The sequence below is a fragment of the Patiria miniata genome, unplaced genomic scaffold (genome assembly GCF_015706575.1).
Source record: "Patiria miniata isolate m_02_andy unplaced genomic scaffold, ASM1570657v1 HiC_scaffold_21, whole genome shotgun sequence".
Taxonomy (NCBI): domain Eukaryota; kingdom Metazoa; phylum Echinodermata; class Asteroidea; order Valvatida; family Asterinidae; genus Patiria; species Patiria miniata.
Window position 1 is genome coordinate 4,607,047 of NW_024037060.1, and position 19,971 is coordinate 4,627,017.

At 36.2% G+C, this 19,971-nt stretch overlaps 1 protein-coding gene across 1 annotated transcript in view; it reads left to right on the forward strand.

Annotated features, from left to right (window-relative positions):
* Nucleotides 1-19,971, forward strand: part of LOC119729838 — a 65,465-nt gene that overhangs the window by 36,881 nt on the left and 8,613 nt on the right. The window lies entirely within an intron of this gene.

A 19,971-nucleotide genomic window follows, 5' to 3' on the forward strand; every position in this document is an offset into this window, starting at 1 on the left:
ATTACATTCAGTATTCAGTGAGAAAAGAAACATTTTCGAACTTTTACGAAATGCACCCAAAACTTCAACGTTTTCCATAGCCGGCATCATCGAAAAAGTCAGTTTTTGACCCAAAAATACAAGTTGATCAAATTTTCTCAAAAGTTCATACGAGGTGCCTAGAGGCCAGAATTGAATTCCCTGAAGAGTTCAACTCATTACATTCAGTATCTAGTAAAAAAAGAAATTTTTTAGATTTTTTTATACAAAATGCCCCCAAAACTTGAACGTTTTCCATAGCCGGCATCATCAAAAAAGTCAGTTTTTGACCCAAACATACAAGTTGATCAAATTTGCTCAAAAGTTCACACGAGGTGCCTAGAGGCCAGAATTGAATTCCCTGAAGATTTCAACTCATTACATTCAGTATCCAGTGAGAAAAGAAACATTTTAGATTTTTCCAAATTCCCCCAAAACTTCAACGTTTTCCATAGCCGGCATCATCAAAAAAGTCAGTTTTTTGACGCAAAAGACAAATTCACCAAATGTCCTCAAAATTTCATATGAGGTGCCTAGAGGCCAGAATTGAATTCCCGGAAGAGTTCAACTCATTACATTCAGTATCCAGTGAGAAAAGAAAAATTTTCGAACTTTTACGAAATGCACCCAAAACTTCAACGTTTTCCATAGCCGGCATCATCGAAAAAGTCAGTTTTTGACCCAAAAATACAACTTCACCAAATGTCCTCAAAAGTTCATACGAGGTGCCTAGAGGCCAGAATTGTATTACCTGAAGAGTTCAACTCATTACATTTAGTATCCAGTGAGAAAAGAGAAATTTTAGATTTTTCCAAACTCCCCCAAAACTTCAACGTTTTCCATAGCCGGCATCATCAAAAATGTCAGTTTTTTGATGCAAAAAGACAAATTCACCAAATGTCCTCAAATTTTCATATGAGGTGCCTAGAGGCCAGAATTGAATTCCCGGAAGAGTTCAACTCATTACATTCAGTATCCAGTGAGAAAAGAAAAAATTTAAATTTTTACAAAATGCCCCCAAAACTTCAACGTTTTCCATAGCCGGCATCATCGAAAAAGTCAGTTTTTGACCCAAAAATACAACTTCACCAAATTTGCTCAAAAGTTCATACGAGGTGCCTAGGGGCCAGAATTTTATTCCCTGAAGAGTTCAACTCATTACATTCAGTATCCAGTGAGAAAAGAGAAATTTTAGATTTTTCCAAATTCCCCCAAAACTTCAACGTTTTCCATAGCCGGCATCATCAAAAAAGTCAGTTTTTGACCCAAAAATACAACTTCCCAAACTTTGCTCAAAAGTTCATACGAGGTGCCTAGAGGCCAGAATTGAATTCCCTGAAGAGTTCAACTCATTACATTCAGTATCCAGTGAGAAAAGAAACATTTTAGAATTTTTACGAAATGCACCCAAAACTTCAACGTTTTCCATAGCCGGCATCATCAAAAAAGTCAGTTTTTTGACGCAAAAAGACAAAGTCACCAAATGTCCTCAAAATTTCATATGAGGTGCCTAGAGGCCAGAATTGAATTCCCGGAAGAGTTCAACTCTTTACATTCAGTATCCAGTGAGAAAAGAAAAATTTTAAATTTTTTACAAAATGCCCCCAAAACTTCAACGTTTTCCATATCCGGCATCATCGAAAAAGTCAGTTTTTGACCCAAAAATACAAGTTGATCAAATTTGCTCAAAAGTTCACACGAGGTGCCTAGAGGCCAGAATTGAATTCCCTGAAGATTTCAACTCATTACATTCAGTATCCAGTGAGAAAAGAAACATTTTAGATTTTTCCAAATTCCCCCAAAACTTCAACATTTTCCATAGCCGGCATCATCAAAAAAGTCAGTTTTTGACCCAAAAATACAAGTTGTTCAAATTTTCTCAGAAGTTCATACGAGGTGCCTAGAGGCCAGAATTGTATTCCCTGAAGAGTTCAACTCATTACATTCAGTATCCATAAACAAATTTTTTTTTTTAGATTTTTTCCAAATTCCCCCAAAACTTCAACGTTTTCCATAGCCGGCATCATCAAAAAAGTCAGTTTTTGACCCAAAAACACAACTTCACCAAATTTGCTCAAAAGTTCATACGAGGTGCCTAGAGGCCAGAATTGTATTCCCTGAAGAGTTCATCTCATTACATTCAGTATCCAGTGAGAAAAGAGAAATTTTAGATTTTTTCCAAATTCCCCCAAAACTTCAACGTTTTCCATAGCCGGCATCATCAAAAAAGTCAGTTTTTTGATGCAAAAAGACAAATTCACCAAATGTCCTCAAAATTTCATATGAGGTGCCTAGAGGCCAGAATTGAATTCTCGGAAGAGTTCAACTCATTACATTCAGTATCCAGTGAGAAAAGAGAAATTTTAGATTTTATCCAAATTCCCCAAAACTTCAACGTTTTCCATAGCCGGCATCATCAAAAAAGTCAGTTTTTCACCCAAAAATACAAGTTGATCAAATTTGCTCAAAAGTTCATACGAGGTGCCTAGAGGCCAGATTTGAATTCCCTGAAGATTTCAACTCATTACATTCAGTATCCAGTAAAAAAAAGAAAATTTTTAGATTTTTTACAATATGCCCCCAAAACTTGAACGTTTTCCATACACGGCATCATCAAAAAAGTAAGTTTATGACCCAAAAATACAAGTTGATGAAATTTGCTCAAAAGTTCACACGAGGTGCCTAGAGGCCAGAATTGAATTCCCTGAAGAGCTCAACTCATTACATTCAGTATTCAGTGAGAAAAGAAACATTTTCGAACTTTTACGAAATGCACCCAAAACTTCAACGTTTTCCATAGCCGGCATCATCGAAAAAGTCAGTTTTTGACCCAAAAATACAAGTTGATCAAATTTTCTCAAAAGTTCATACGAGGTGCCTAGAGGCCAGAATTGAATTCCCTGAAGAGTTCAACTCATTACATTCAGTATCTAGTAAAAAAAGAAATTTTTTAGATTTTTTTATACAAAATGCCCCCAAAACTTGAACGTTTTCCATAGCCGGCATCATCAAAAAAGTCAGTTTTTGACCCAAACATACAAGTTGATCAAATTTGCTCAAAAGTTCACACGCGGTGCCTAGAGGCCAGAATTGAATTCCCTGAAGAGCTCAACTCATTACTTTCAGTATCCAGTGAGAAAAGAAACATTTCGAACTTTTACGAAATGCACCCAAAACTTCAACGTTTTCCATAGCCGGCATCATCGAAAAAGTCAGTTTTTGACCCAAAAATACAACTTCACCAAATGTCCTCAAAAGTTCATACGAGGTGCCTAGAGGCCAGAATTGTATTACCTGAAGAGTTCAACTCATTACATTAAGTATCCAGTGAGAAAAGAGAAATTTTAGATTTTTCCAAACTCCCCCAAAACTTCAACGTTTTCCATAGCCGGCATCATCAAAAAAGTCAGTTTTTGACCCAAAAATACAACTTCCCCAAATTTGCTCAAAAGTTCATACGAGGTGACTAGAGGCCAGAATTGAATTCCCTGAAGAGTTCAACTCATTACATTCAGTATCCAGTGAGAAAAGAAATATTTTAGAATTTTTACGAAATGCACCCAAAACTTCAACGTTTTCCATAGCCGGCATCATCGAAAAAGTCAGTTTTTGACCCAAAAATACAACTTCACCAAATGTCTTCAAAAGTTCATACAAGGTGCCTAGAGGCCAGAATTGAAATCCCTGAAGAGTTCAACTCATTACATTCAGTATCCAGTGAGAAAAGAGAAATTTTAGATTTTTCCAAATTCCCCCAAAACTTCAACGTTTTCCATAGCCGGCATCATCAAAAAAGTCAGTTTTTGACCCAAAAATACAACTTCACCAAATTTGCTCAAAAGTTCATACGAGGTGCCTAGAGGCCAGAATTGAATTCCCTGAAGAGTTCAACTCATTACATTCAGTATCCAGTGAGAAAAGATACATTTTAGAATTTTTACGAAATACACCCAAAACTTCAACGTTTTCCATAGCCGGCATCATCAAAAAAGTCAGTTTTTTGACGCAAAAAGACAAATTCACCAAATGTCCTCAAAATTTCATATGAGGTGCCTAGAAGCCAGAATTGAATTCCCGGAAGAGTTCAACTCATTACATTCAGTATCCAGTGAGAAAAGAAAATTTTTTAATTTTTTACAAAATGCCCCCAAAACTTCAACGTTTTCCATAGCCGGCATCATCGAAAAAGTCAGTTTTTCACCCAAAAATACAAGTTGATCAAATTTGCTCAAAAGTTCATACGAGGTGCCTAGAGGCCAAAATTGAATTCCCTGAAGATTTCAACTCATTACATTTAGTATCCAGTGAGAAAAGAAACATTTTAGATTTTTCCAAATTCCCCCAAAACTTCAACGTTTTCCATAGCCAGCATCATCAAAAAAGTCAGTTTTCGGCCCAAAAATAAAAGTTGTTAAAATTTGCTCAAAAGTTCATACGAGGTGCCTAGAGGCCAGAATTGTATTCCCTGAAGATTTCAACTCATTACATTCAGTATCCATAAAGATATTTTCTTTTTTTGATTTTTTCCAAATTCCCCCAAAACTTCAACGTTTTCCATAGCCAGCATCATCAAAAAAGTCAGTTTTTTGATGCAAAAAGACAAATTCACCAAATGTCCTCAAATTTTCATATGAGGTGCCTAGAGGCCAGAATTGAATTCCCGGAAGAGTTCAACTCATTACATTCAGTATCCAGTGAGAAAAGAAAAATTTTAAATTTTTACAAAATGCCCCAAAACTTCAACGTTTTCCATAGCCGGCATCATCGAAAAAGTCAGTTTTTGACCCAAAAATACAAGTTGATCAAATTTTCTCAAAAGTTCATACGAGGTGCCTAGATGCCAGAATTGAATTCCCTGAAGAGTTCAACTCATTACATTCAGTATCCAGTAAAAAAGAAAAATTGTCGAACTTTTACGAAATGCAACCAAAACTTCAACGTTTTCCATAGCCGGCATCATCAAAAAAGTCAGTTTTTGACCCAAAAATACAACTTCACTAAATTTGCTCAAAAGTTCATACGAGGTGCCTAGGGGCCAGAATTGTATTCCTGGAAGAGTTCAACTCATTACATTCAGTATCCAGTGAGAAAAGAGAAATTTTAGATTTTTTCCAAATTCCCCCAAAACTTCAACGTTTTCCATAGCCGGCATCATCAAAAAAGTCAGTTTTTGACCCAAAAATACAACTTCCCAAAATTTGCTCAAAAGTTCATACGAGGTGCCTAGAGGCCAGAATTGAATTCCCTGAAGAGTTCAACTCATTACATTCAGTATCCAGTGAGAAAAGAAATATTTTAGAATTTTTACGAAATGCACCCAAAACCTCAACGTTTTCCATAGCCGGCATCATCAAAAAAGTCAGTTTTTTGACGCAAAAAGACAAATTCACCAAATGTCCTCAAAATTTCATATGAGGTGCCTAGAGGCCAGAATTGAATTCCCGGAAGAGTTCAACTCTTTACATTCAGTATCCAGTGAGAAAAGAAAAATTTTTAATTTTTTACAAAATGCCCCCAAAACTTCAACGTTTTCCATAGCCGGCATCATCGAACAAGTCAGTTTTTGACCCAAAAATACAAGTTGATCAAATTTGCTCAAAAAGTTCATACGAGGTGCCTAGAGGCCAGAATTGAATTCCCTGAAGATTTCAACTCATTACATTCAGTATCCAGTGAGAAAAGAAACATTTTAGATTTTTCCAAATTCCCCAAAACTTCAACGTTTTCCATAGCCGGCATCATCAAAAAAGTCAGTTTTTGACCCAAAAATACAAGTTGTTCAAATTTGCTCAAAAGTTCATACGAGGTGCCTAGAGGCCAGAATTGTATTCCCTGAAGAGTTCAACTCATTTCATTCAGTATCCATAAAGAATTTTTTTTTGTTGATTTTTTCCAAATTCCCCCAAAACTTCAACGTTTTCCATAGCCGGCATCATCGAACAAGTCAGTTTTTGACCCAAAAATACAAGTTGATCAAATTTTCTCAAAAGTTCACACGCGGTGCCTAGAGACCAGAATTGAATTCCCTGAAGAGCTCAACTCATTACTTTCAGTATCCAGTGAGAAAAGAAATTTTTAGATTTTTTACAAATGCCCCAAAACTTGAACGTTTTCCATAGCCGGCATCATCAAAAAAGTCAGTTTTTGACCAAAAAATACAAGTTGATCAAATTTGCTCAAAAGTTCACACGCGGTGCCTAGAGGCCAGAATTGAATTCCCTGAAGAGCTCAACTCATTACTTTTAGTATCCAGTGAGAAAAGAAACATTTTAGAATTTTTACGAAATGCACCCAAAACTTCAACGTTTTCCATAGCCGGCATCATCAAAAAAGTCAGTTTTTTGACGCAAAAAGACAAATTCACCAAATGTCCTCAAAATTTCATATGAGGTGCCTAGAGGCCAGAATTGAATTCCCGGAAGAGTTCAACTCATTACATTCAGTATCCAGTGAGAAAAGAAAAATTTTAAATTTTTAACAAAATGCCCCCAAAACTTCAACGTTTTCCATAGCCGGCATCATCGAAAAAGTCAGTTTTTGACCCAAAAATACAAGTTGATCAAATTTGCTCAAAAGTTCACACGCGGTGCCTAGAGGCCAGAATTGAATTCCCTGAAGAGCTCAACTCATTACTTTCAGTATCCAGTGAGAAAAGAAACATTTTCAAACTTTTACGAAATGCACCCATAGCCGGCATCATCAAAAAAGTCAGTTTTTGACCCAAAAATACAACTTCCCCAAATTTGCTCAAAAGTTCATACGAGGTGCCTCGAGGCCAGAATTGTATTCCCTGAAGAGTTCAACTCATTACATTCAGTATCCAGTGAGAAAAGAAACATTTTAGAATTTTTACGAAATGCACCCAAAACTTCAACGTTTTCCATAGCCGGCATCATCAAAAAAGTCAGTTTTTTGACGCAAAAAGACAAATTCACCAAATGTCCTCAAAATTTCATATGAGGTGCCTAGAGGCCAGAATTGAATTCCCGGAAGAGTTCAACTCATTACATTCAGTATCCAGTGAGAAAAGAAAATTTTAAATTTTTAACAAAATGCCCCAAAACTTCAACGTTTTCCATAGCCGGCATCATCGAAAAAGTCAGTTTTTGACCCAAAAATACAAGTTGATCAAATTTGCTCAAAAGTTCATACGAGGTGCCTAGAGGCCAAAATTGAATTCCCTGAAGATTTCAACTCATTACATTCAGTATCCAGTGAGAAAAGAAACATTTTAGATTTTTCCAAATTCCCCCAAAACTTCAACGTTTTCCATAGCCGGCATCATCAAAAAAGTCAGTTTTTGACCCAAAAATACAAGTTGTTCAAATTTGCTCAAAAGTTCATATGAGGTGCCTAGAGGCCAGAATTGTATTCCCTGAAGAGTTCAACTCATTACATTCAGTATCCACAAAGAAATTTTTTTTTTTAGATTTTTTCCAAATTCCCCCAAAACTTCAACGTTTTCCATAGCCGGCATCATCAAAAAGTCAGTTTTTGACCCAAAAACACAACTTCACCAAATTTGCTCAAAAGGTGCCTAGAGGCCAGAATTGTATTCCCTGAAGAGTTCATCTCATTACATTCAGTATCCAGTGAGAAAAGAGAAATTTTATATTTTTTCCAAATTCCCCAAAACTTCAACGTTTTCCATAGCTGGCATCATCAAAAAAGTCAGTTTTTTGACACAAAAAGACAAATTCACCAAATGTCCTCAAAATTTCATACCAGGTGCCTAGAGGCCATAATTGAATTCTCGGAAGAGTTCAACTCATTACATTCAGTATCCAGTGAGAAAAGAAACATTTTAGATTTTTCCAAATTCCCCCAAAACTTGAACGTTTTCCATAGCCGGCATCATCAAAAAAGTCAGTTTTTGACCCAAAAATACAAGTTGTTCAAATTTGCTCAAAAGTTCATATGAGGTGCCTAGAGGCCAGATTTGTATTCCCTGAAGAGTTCAACTCATTACATTCAGTATCCATGAAGAAATTTTTTTTTTTAGATTTTTTCCAAATTCCCCCAAAACTTCAACATTTTCCATAGCCGGCATCATCAAAAAAGTCAGTTTTTGACCCAAAAACACAACTTCACCAAATTTGCTCAAAAGTTCATACGAGGTGCCTAGAGGCCAGAATTGTATTCCCTGAAGAGTTCATCTCATTACATTCAGTATCCAGTAAGAAAAGAGAAATTTTAGATTTTTTCCAAATTCCCCCAAAACTTCAACGTTTTCCATAGCCGGCATCATCAAAAAAGTCAGTTTTTTGACGCAAAAAGACAAATTCACCAAATGTCCTCAAAATTTCATACAAGGTGCCTAGAGGCCAGAATTGAATTCTCGGAAGAGTTCAACTCATTACATTCAGTATCCAGTGAGGAAAGAAAATTTTAAATTTTTTACAAAATACCCCCAAAACTTCAACGTTTACCATAGCCGGCATCATCGAAAAAGTCAGTTTTTGACCCAAAAATATAAGTTGATCAAATTTGCTCAAAAGTTCATACGAAGTGCCTTGAGGCCAAAATTGAATTCCCTGAAGAGTTCAACTCATTACATTCAGTATCCATAAAGAAATTTTATTATTTAGATTTTTTCCAAATTCCCCCAAAACTTCAACGTTTTCCATAGCCGGCATCATCAAAAGAGTCAGTTTTTGACCCAAAAACACAACTTCACCAAATTTGCTCAAAAGTTCATACGAGGTGCCTAGAGGCCAGAATTGTATTCCCTGAAGAGTTCATCTCATTACATTCAGTATCCAGTGAGAAAAGAGAAATTTTAGATTTTTTCCAAATTCCCCCAAAACTTCAACGTTTTCCATAGCCGGCATCATCAAAAAAGTCAGTTTTTTGACGCAAAAAGACAAATTCACCAAATGTCCTCAAAATTTCATACGAGGTGCCTAGAGGCCAGAATTGAATTCTCGGAAGAGTTCATTTCATTACATTCAGTATCCAGTGAGAAAAGAAACATTTTAGATTTTTCCAAATTCCCCCAAAACTTCAACGTTTTCCATAGCCGTCATCATCAAAAAAGTCAGTTTTTGACCCAAACATACAAGTTGTTCTAATTTGCTCAAAAGTTCATACGAGGTGCCTAGAGGCCAGAATTGTATTCCCTGAAGAGTTCAACTCATTACATTCAGTATCCATCAAGACATTTTTTTTTTTAGATTTTTTCCAAATTCCCCCAAAACTTCAACGTTTTCCATAGCCGGCATCATCAAAAAAGTCAGTTTTTGACCCAAAAACACAACTTCACCAAATTTGCTCAAAGGTTCATACGAGGTGCCTAGAGGCCAGAATTGTATTCCCTGAAGAGTTCATCTCATTACATTCAGTATCCAGTGAGAAAAGAGAAATTTTAGATTTTTTCCAAATTCCCCCAAAACTTCAACGTTTTCCATAGCCGGCATCATCAAAAAAGTCAGTTTTTGACCCAAAAACACAACTTCACCAAATTTGCTCAAAAGTTCATACGAGGTGCCTAGAGGCCAGAATTGTATTCCCTGAAGAGTTCATCTCATTACATTCAGTATCCAGTGAGAAAAGAGAAATTTTAGATTTTATCCAAATTCCCCCAAAACTTCAACGTTTTCCATAGCCGGCATCATCGAAAAAGTCAGTTTTTGACCCAAAAATACAAGTTGATCAAATTTGCTCAAAAGTTCATACGAGGTGCCTAGAGGCCAGAATTGTATTACCTGAAGATTTCAACTCATTATATTCAGTATCCAGTAAAAAAAGAAAATTTTTAGATTTTTTACAAAATGCCCCTAAAACTTGAACGTTTTCCATAGACGGCATCATCAAAAAAGTAAGTTTATGACCCAAAAATACAAGTTGATGAAATTTGCTCAAAAGTTCACACGAGGTGCCTAGAGGCCAGAATTGAATTCCCTGAAGAGCTCAACTCATTACATTCAGTATCCAGTGAGAAAAGAAACATTTTCGAACTTTTACGAAATGCACCCAAAACTTCAACGTTTTCCATAGCCGGCATCATCAAAAAAGTCAGTTTTTGACCCAAAAATACAAGTTGATCAAATTTTCTCAAAAGTTCATACGAGGTGCCTAGAGGCCAGAATTGAATTCCCTGAAGAGTTCAACTCATTACATTCAGTATCCAGTAAAAAAAGACATTTTTTAGATTTTTTACAAAATGCCCCCAAAACTTGAACGTTTTCCATAGCCGGCATCATCAAAAAAGTCAGTTTTTGACCCAAAATACAAGTTGTTCAAATTTGCTCAAAAGTTCACACGAGGTGCCTAGAGGCCAGAATTGAATTCCCTGAAGAGCTCAACTCATTACTTTCAGTATCCAGTGAGGAAAGAAACATTTTCGAACTTTTACGAAATGCACCCAAAACTTCAACGTTTTCCATAGCTGGCATCATCGAAAAAGTCAGTTTTTGACCCAAAAATACAACTTCACCAAATGTCCTCAAAATTTCATACGAGGTGCCTATTACCTGAAGAGTTCAACTCATTACAGTCAGTATCCAGTGAGAAAAGAGAAATTTTAGATTTTCCAAACTCCCCCAAAACTTCAACGTTTTCCATAGCCGGCATCATCAAAAAAGTCAGTTTTTGACCCAAAAATACAACTTCCCCAAATGTCCTCAAAAGTTCATACGAGGTGCCTAGAGGCCAGAATTGTATCCCTGAAGATTTCAACTCATTACATTCAGTATCCATAAAGAAATCTTTTTTTTAGATTTTTTCCAAATTCCCCTAAAACTTCAACGTTTTCCATAGCCAGCATTATCAAAAAAGTCAGTTTTTTGACGCAAAAAGACAAATTCACCAAATGTCCTCAAAATTTCATACGAGGTGCCTAGAGGCCAGAATTGAATTCTCGGAAGAGTTCAACTCATTACATTCAGTATCCAGTGAGAAAAGAAACATTTTAGATTTTTCCAAATTCCCCCAAAACTTCAACGTTTTCCATAGCCGTCATCATCAAAAAAGTCAGTTTTTGACCCAAACATACAAGTTGTTCTAATTTGCTCAAAAGTTCATACGAGGTGCCTAGAGGCCAGAATTGTATTCCCTGAAGAGTTCAACTCATTACATTCAGTATCCATCAAGACATTTTTTTTTTTAGATTTTTTCCAAATTCCCCCAAAACTTCAACGTTTTCCATAGCCGGCATCATCAAAAAAGTCAGTTTTTGACCCAAAAACACAACTTCACCAAATTTGCTCAAAGGTTCATACGAGGTGCCTAGAGGCCAGAATTGTATTCCCTGAAGAGTTCATCTCATTACATTCAGTATCCAGTGAGAAAAGAGAAATTTTAGATTTTTTCCAAATTCCCCCAAAACTTCAACGTTTTCCATAGCCGGCATCATCAAAAAAGTCAGTTTTTGACCCAAAAACACAACTTCACCAAATTTGCTCAAAAGTTCATACGAGGTGCCTAGAGGCCAGAATTGTATTCCCTGAAGAGTTCATCTCATTACATTCAGTATCCAGTGAGAAAAGAGAAATTTTAGATTTTATCCAAATTCCCCCAAAACTTCAACGTTTTCCATAGCCGGCATCATCGAAAAAGTCAGTTTTTGACCCAAAAATACAAGTTGATCAAATTTGCTCAAAAGTTCATACGAGGTGCCTAGAGGCCAGAATTGTATTACCTGAAGATTTCAACTCATTACATTCAGTATCCAGTAAAAAAGAAAATTTTTAGATTTTTTACAAAATGCCCCTAAAACTTGAACGTTTTCCATAGACGGCATCATCAAAAAAGTAAGTTTATGACCCAAAAATACAAGTTGATGAAATTTGCTCAAAAGTTCACACGAGGTGCCTAGAGGCCAGAATTGAATTCCCTGAAGAGCTCAACTCATTACATTCAGTATCCAGTGAGAAAAGAAACATTTTCGAACTTTTACGAAATGCACCCAAAACTTCAACGTTTTCCATAGCCGGCATCATCAAAAAAGTCAGTTTTTGACCCAAAAATACAAGTTGATCAAATTTTCTCAAAAGTTCATACGAGGTGCCTAGAGGCCAGAATTGAATTCCCTGAAGAGTTCAACTCATTACATTCAGTATCCAGTAAAAAAAGACATTTTTTAGATTTTTTACAAAATGCCCCCAAAACTTGAACGTTTTCCATAGCCGGCATCATCAAAAAAGTCAGTTTTTGACCCAAAATACAAGTTGTTCAAATTTGCTCAAAAGTTCACACGAGGTGCCTAGAGGCCAGAATTGAATTCCCTGAAGAGCTCAACTCATTACTTTCAGTATCCAGTGAGGAAAGAAACATTTTCGAACTTTTACGAAATGCACCCAAAACTTCAACGTTTTCCATAGCTGGCATCATCGAAAAAGTCAGTTTTTGACCCAAAAATACAACTTCACCAAATGTCCTCAAAAGTTCATACGAGGTGCCTATTACCTGAAGAGTTCAACTCATTACAGTCAGTATCCAGTGAGAAAAGAGAAATTTTAGATTTTTCCAAACTCCCCAAAACTTCAACGTTTTCCATAGCCGGCATCATCAAAAAAGTCAGTTTTTGACCCAAAAATACAACTTCCCCAAATGTCCTCAAAAGTTCATACGAGGTGCCTAGAGGCCAGAATTGTATCCCCTGAAGATTTCAACTCATTACATTCAGTATCCATAAAGAAATCTTTTTTTTTAGATTTTTTCCAAATTCCCCTAAAACTTCAACGTTTTCCATAGCCAGCATTATCAAAAAAGTCAGTTTTTTGACGCAAAAAGACAAATTCACCAAATGTCCTCAAAATTTCATACGAGGTGCCTAGAGGCCAGAATTGAATTCTCGGAAGAGTTCAACTCATTACATTCAGTATCCAGTGAGGAAAGAAAATTTTTAAATTTTTTACAAAATACCCCCAAAACTTCAACTTTTTCCATAGCCGGCATCATCGAAAAAGTCAGTTTTTGACCCAAAAATACAAGTTGATCAAATTTGCTCAAAAGTTCATACGAGGTGCCTAGAGGCCAGAATTGAATTCTCGGAAGAGTTCAACTCATTACATTCAGTATCCAGTGAGGAAAGAAACTTTTTAGATTTTTTACAAAATGCCCCCAAAACTTGAACGTTTTCCATAGCCGGCATCATCAAAAAAGTCAGTTTTTGACCCAAAAATACAAGTTGATCAAATTTGCTCAAAAGTTCACACGAGGTGCCTAGAGGCCAGAATTGAATTCCCTGAAGAGCTCAACTCAGTACTTTCAGTATCCAGTGAGAAAGAAACATTTTCGAACTTTTACGAAATGCACCCAAAACTTCAACGTTTTCCATAGCCGGCATCATCAAAAAAGTCAGTTTTTGCCCCAAAAACACAACTTCACCAAATTTGCTCAAAAGTTCATACGAGGTGCCTAGAGGCCAGAATTGTATTACCTGAAGAGTTCAACTCATTACATTCAGTATCCAGTGAGAAAAGAGAAATTTTAGATTTTTCCAAACTCCCCTAAAACTTCAACGTTTTCCATAGCCGGCATCATCAAAAAAGTCAGTTTTTGACCCAAAAATACAAGTTGATCAAATTTGCTCAAAAGTTCATACGAGGTGCCTAGAGGCCAGAATTGAATTCTCGGAAGAGTTCAACTCATTACATTCAGTATCCAGTGAGGAAAGAAACTTTTTAAATTTTTTACAAAATACCCCCAAAACTTCAACGTTTTCCATAGCCGGCATCATCGAAAAAGTCAGTTTTTGACCCAAACATACAAGTTGATCAAATGTCCTCAAAAGTTCATACGAGGTGCCTAGAGGCCAGAATTGTGTTACCTGAAGAGTTCAACTCATTACATTCAGTATCCAGTGAGAAAAGAGAAATTTTAGATTTTTTCCAAATTCCCCAAAACTTCAACGTTTTCCATAGCCGGCATCATCAAAAGAGTCAGTTTTTGACCCAAAAACACAACTTCACCAAAATTGCTCAAAAGTTCATACGAGGTGCCTAGAGGCCAGAATTGTATTCCCTGAAGAGTTCATCTCATTACATTCAGTATCCAGTGAGAAAAGAGAAATTTTAGATTTTTTCCAAATTCCCCCAAAACTTCAACGTTTTCCATAGCCGGCATCATCAAAAAAGTCAGTTTTTTGACGCAAAAAGACAAATTCACCAAATGTCCTCAAAATTTCATACGAGGTGCCTAGAGGCCAGATTTGAATTCTCGGAAGAGTTCAACTCATTACATTCAGTATCCAGTGAGAAAAGAAACATTTTAGATTTTTCCAAATTCCCCCAAAACTTCAACGTTTTCCATAGCCGGCATCATCAAAAAAGTCAGTTTTTGACCCAAAAATACAAGTTGTTCAAATTTGCTCAAAAATTCATACGAGGTGCCTAGAGGCCAGAATTGTATTCCCTGAAGAGTTCAACTCATTACATTCAGTATCCATGAAGAAATTATTTTTTTTAGATTTTTTCCAAATTCCCCCAAAACTTGAACGTTTTCCATAGCCGGCATCATCAAAAAAGTCAGTTTTTGACCCCAAAACACAACTTCACCAAATTTGCTCAAAAGTTCATACGAGGTGCTAAGAGGCCAGAATTGTATTCCCTGAAGAGTTCATCTCATTACATTCAGTATCCAGTGAGAAAAGAGAAATTTTAGATTTTTTCCAAATTCCCCCAAAACTTCAACGTTTTCCATAGCCGGCATCATCAAAAAAGTCAGTTTTTTGACGCAAAAAGACAAATTCACCAAATGTCCTCAAAATCTCATACGAGGTGCCTAGAGGCCAGAATTGAATTCTCGGAAGAGTTCAACTCATTACATTCAGTATCCAGTGAGGAAAGAAAATTTTTAAATTTTTTACAAAATACCCCCAAAACTTCAACGTTTTCCATAGCCGGCATCATCGAAAAAGTCAGTTTTTGACCCAAAAATACAAGTTGATCAAATTTGCTCAAAAGTTCATACGAGGTGCCTAGAGGCCAAATTGAATTCCCTGAAGAGTTCAACTCATTACATTCAGTATCCATAAAGACATTTTTTTTTTTAGATTTTTTCCAAATTCCCCCAAAACTTCAACGTTTTCCATAGCCGGCATCATCAAAAAAGTCAGTTTTTGACCCAAAAACACAACTTCACCAAATTTGCTCAAAAGTTCATACGAGGTGCCTAGAGGCCAGAATTGTATTCCCTGAAAAGTTCATCTCATTACATTCAGTATCCAGTGAGAAAAGAGAAATTTTAGATTTTTTCCAAATTCCCCCAAAACTTCAACGTTTTCCATAGCCGGCATCATCAAAAAGTCAGTTTTTTGACGCAAAAAGTCAAATTCACCAAATGTCCTCAAAATTTCATACGAGGTGCCTAGAGGCCAGAATTGAATTCTCGGAAGAGTTCAACTCATTACATTCAGTATTCAGTGCGGAAAGAAAATTTTTAAATTTTTACAAAATACCCCCAAAACTTGAACGTTTTCCATAGACGGCATCATCAAAAAAGTAAGTTTATGACCCAAAAATACAAGTTGATGAAATTTGCTCAAAAGTTCACACGAGGTGCCTAGAGGCCAGAATTGAATTCCCTGAAGAGCTCAACTCATTACATTCAGTATCCAGTGAGAAAAGAAACATTTTCGAACTTTTACGAAATACACCCAAAACTTCAACGTTTTCCATAGCCGGCATCATCGAAAAAGTCAGTTTTTGACCCAAAAATACAAATTGATCAAATTTGCTCAAAAGTTCATACGAGGTGCCTAGAGGCCAGAATTGAATTCCCTGAAGAGTTCAACTCATTACATTCAGTATCCAGTAAAAAAAAATTTTTTAGATTTTTTACAAAATGCCCCAAAACTTGACCGTTTTCCATAGCCGGCATCATCAAAAAAGTCAGTTTTTGACCCAAAAATACAAGTTGATCAAATTTACTCAAAAGTTCACACGAGGTGCCTAGAGGCCAGAATTGAATTCCCTGAAGAGCTCAACTCATTACTTTCAGTATCCAGTGAGGAAAGAAACATTTTCGAACTTTTACGAAATGCACCCAAAACTTCAACGTTTTCCATAGCCGGCATCATCGAAAAAGTCAGTTTTTGACCCAAAAATACAACTTCACCAAATGTCCTCAAAATTTCATACGAGGTGCCTAGAGGCCAGAATTGTATTACCTGAAGAGTTCAACTCATTACATTCAGTATCCAGTGAGAAAAGAGAAATTTTAGATTTTTCCAAACTCCCCCAAAACTTCAACGTTTTCCATAGCCGGCATCATCAAAAAAGTCAGTTTTTGACGCAAAAAGACAAATTCACCAAACGTCCTCAAAATTTCATACGAGGTGCCTAGAGGCCAGAATTGAATTCTCGGAAAAGTTCAACTCATTACATTCAGTATCCAGTGAGAAAAGAAACATTTTAGATTTTTCCAAATTCTCCCAAAACTTCAACGTTTTCCATAGCCGACATCATCAAAAAAGTCAGTTTTTGACCCCAAAATACAAGTTGTTCAAATATGCTCAAAAGTTCATACGAGGTGCCTAGAGGCCAGAATTGTATTCCCTGAAGAGTTCAACTCATTACATTCAGTATCCATAAAGAAATTTTTTTAAAGATTTTTTCCAAATTCCCCCAAAACTTCAACGTTTTCCATAGCCGGCATCATCAAAAAAGTCAGTTTTTGACCCAAAAACACAACTTCACCAAATTTGCTCAAAAGTTCATACGAGGTGCCTAGAGGCCAGAATTGTATTCCCTGAAGAGTTCATCTCATTACATTCAGTATCCAATGAGAAAAGAGAAATTTTAGATTTTTTCCAAATTCCCCCAAAACTTCAACGTTTTCCATAGCCGGCATCATCAAAAAAGTCAGTTTTTTGACGCAAAAAGACAAATTCACCAAATGTCCTCAAAATTTCATACGAGGTGCCTAGATGCCAGAATTAAATTCTCGGAAGAGTTCAACTCATTACATTCAGTATCCAGTGAGGAAAGAAAATTTTAAATTTTTACAAAATACCCCCAAAACTTCAACGTTTTCCATAGCCGGCATCATCGAAAAAGTCAGTTTTTGACCCAAAAATACAAGTTGATCAAATTTGCTCAAAAGTTCATACGAGGTGCCTAGAGGCCAAAATTGAATTCTCTGAAGAGTTCAACTCATTACATTCAGTATCCATAAAGAAATTTTTTTTTTTAGATTTTTCCAAATTCCCCCAAAACTTCAACGTTTTCCATAGCCGGCATCATCAAAAAAGTCAGTTTTTGACCCAAAAACACAACTTCACCAAATTTGCTCAAAAGTTCATACGAGGTGCCTAGAGGCCAGAATTGTATTCCCTGAAGAGTTCAACTCATTACATTCAGTATCCAGTGCGAATAGAGACATTTTAGATTTTTTCCAAATTCCCCCAAAACTTCAACGTTTTCCATAGCCGGCATCATCAAAAAAGTCAGTTTTTGACCCAAAAATACAACTTAACCAAATTTGCTCAAAAGTTCATACGAGGTGCCTAGAGGCCAGAATTGTATTCCCTGAAGAGTTCAACTCATTACATTCAGTATCCAGTGCGAATAGAGACATTTTAGATTTTTTCCAAATTCCCCCAAAACTTCAACGTTTTCCATAGCCGGCATCATCAAAAAAGTCAGTTTTTTGACCCAAAAATACAACTTCACCAAATTTCCTCAAAAGTTCATACGAGGTGCCTAGAGGCCAGAATTGAATTCCCGGAAGAGTTCAACTCAATACATTCAGTATCCAGGTGAGAAAAGAAAAATTTTAAATTATTTACAAAATGCCCCAAAACTTCAACGTTTTCCATAGCCGGCATCATCGAAAAAGTCAGTTTTTGACCCAAAAATACAAGTTGATCAAATTTGCTCAAAAGTTCATACGAGGTGCCTAGAGGCCAGAATTGTATTCCGTGAAGAGTTCAACTCATTACATTCAGTAACCAGTGAGAAAAGAATTTTTTTTAGATTTTTCCAAATTCCCACAAAACTTCAACGTTTTCCATAGCCGGCATCATCAAAAAAGTCAGTTTTTGAACCAAAAATACAACTTCACCAAATTTGCTCAAAAGTTCATACGAGGTGCCTAGAGGCCAGAATTGTATTCCCTGAAGAGTTCAACTCATTACATTCAGTATCAGTGAGAATAGAAAAGTTTTAGATTTTTTCCAAATTCCCCCAAAACTTCAACGTTTTCCATAGCCGGCATCATCGAAAAAGTCAGTTTTTGACCCAAAAATACAAGTTGATCAAATTTGCTCAAAAGTTCACACGGGGTGCCTAGAGGCCAGAATTGTATTCCCTGAAGAGTTCAACTCACTACATTCAGTATCCAGTGAGAAAAGAAAATTTTTAGATTTTTCCAAATTCCCCCAAAACTTCAACGTTTTCCATAGCCGGCATCATCAAAAAAGTCAGTTTTTGAACCAAAAATACAACTTCACCAAATGTCCTCAAAAGTTCATACGAGGTGCCTAGAGGCCAGAATTGAATTCCCTGAAGAGTTCAATTTATTACATTCAGTATCCAGTGAGAATAGAAAAGTTATATATTTTTTCCAAATTCCCTCAAAACTTCAACTTTTTCCGTAGCCGGCATCATAAAAAAGTCAGTTTTTGAACCAAAAATACAACTTCACCAAATTTCCTCAAAAGTTCATACGAGGTGCCTATAGGCCAGAATTGTATTCCCTGAAGAGTTCAACTCATTACATTCAGTATTAGTGAGAATAGAAAAGTTTTAGATTTTTTCCAAATTCCCCCAAAACTTCAACGTTTTCCATAGCCGGCATCATCAAAAAAGTCAGTTTTTGACCCAAAAATACAAGTTGATCAAATTTGCTCAAAAGTTCACACGGGGTGCCTAGAGGCCAGAATTGTATTCCCTGAAGAGTTCAACTCACTACATTCATTATCCAGTGAGAAAAGAAAATTTTTAGATTTTTCCAAATTCTCCCAAAACTTCAACGTTTTCCATAGCCGGCATCATCAAAAAAGTCAGTTTTTGAACCAAAAATACAACTTCACCAAATTTCCTCAAAAGTTCATACGAGGTGCCTAGAGGCCAGAATTGAATTCCCTGAAGAGTTCAATTCATTACATTCAGTATCCAGTGAGAATAGAAAAGTTATATATTTTTTCCAAATTCCCTCAAAACTTCAACTTTTTCCGTAGCCGGCATCATAAAAAAAGTCAGTTTTTGAACCAAAAATACAACTTCACCAAATTTCCTCAAAAGTTCATACGAGGTGCCTATAGGCCAGAATTGTATTCCCTGAAGAGTTCAACTCATTACATTCAGTATCAGTGAGAATAGAAAAGTTTTAGATTTTTTCCAAATTCCCCCAAAACTTCAACGTTTTCCATAGCCGGCATCATCGAAAAAGTCAGTTTTTGACCCAAAAATACAAGTTGATCAAATTTGCTCAAAAGTTCACACGGGGTGCCTAGAGGCCAGAATTGTATTCCCTGAAGAGTTCATCTCATTACATTCATTATCCAGTGTGAAAAGAAAAATTTTAGATTTTTTACAAAATGCCCCCAAAACTTCAACGTTTTCCATAGCCGGCATCATCGAAAAAGTCAGTTTTTGACCCAAAAATACAACTTCACCAAATTTGCTCAAAAGTTCATACGAGGTGCCTAGAGGCCAGAATTGATTCCCGGAAGAGTTTAACTCATTACATTCAGTATCCAGTGAGAAAAGAAACATTTTAGATTTTTTACAAAATACCCCCAAAACTTCAACGTTTTCCATAGCCGGCATCATCGAAAAAGTCAGTTTTCGACCCAAAGATGCAACTTCACCAAATTTCCTCAAAAGTTCAAACGAGGTGCCTAGAGGCCAGAATTGTATTCCCTGAAGAGTTCAACTCATTACATTCAGTATCCAGTGAGAAAAGAAAAAATTAGGATTTTTGACAAAATGCCCCAAAAACTACAACGTTTTCCATAGCCGGCATCATAAAAAAAGTCAGTTTTTGACCCAAAAATACAGGTTCATC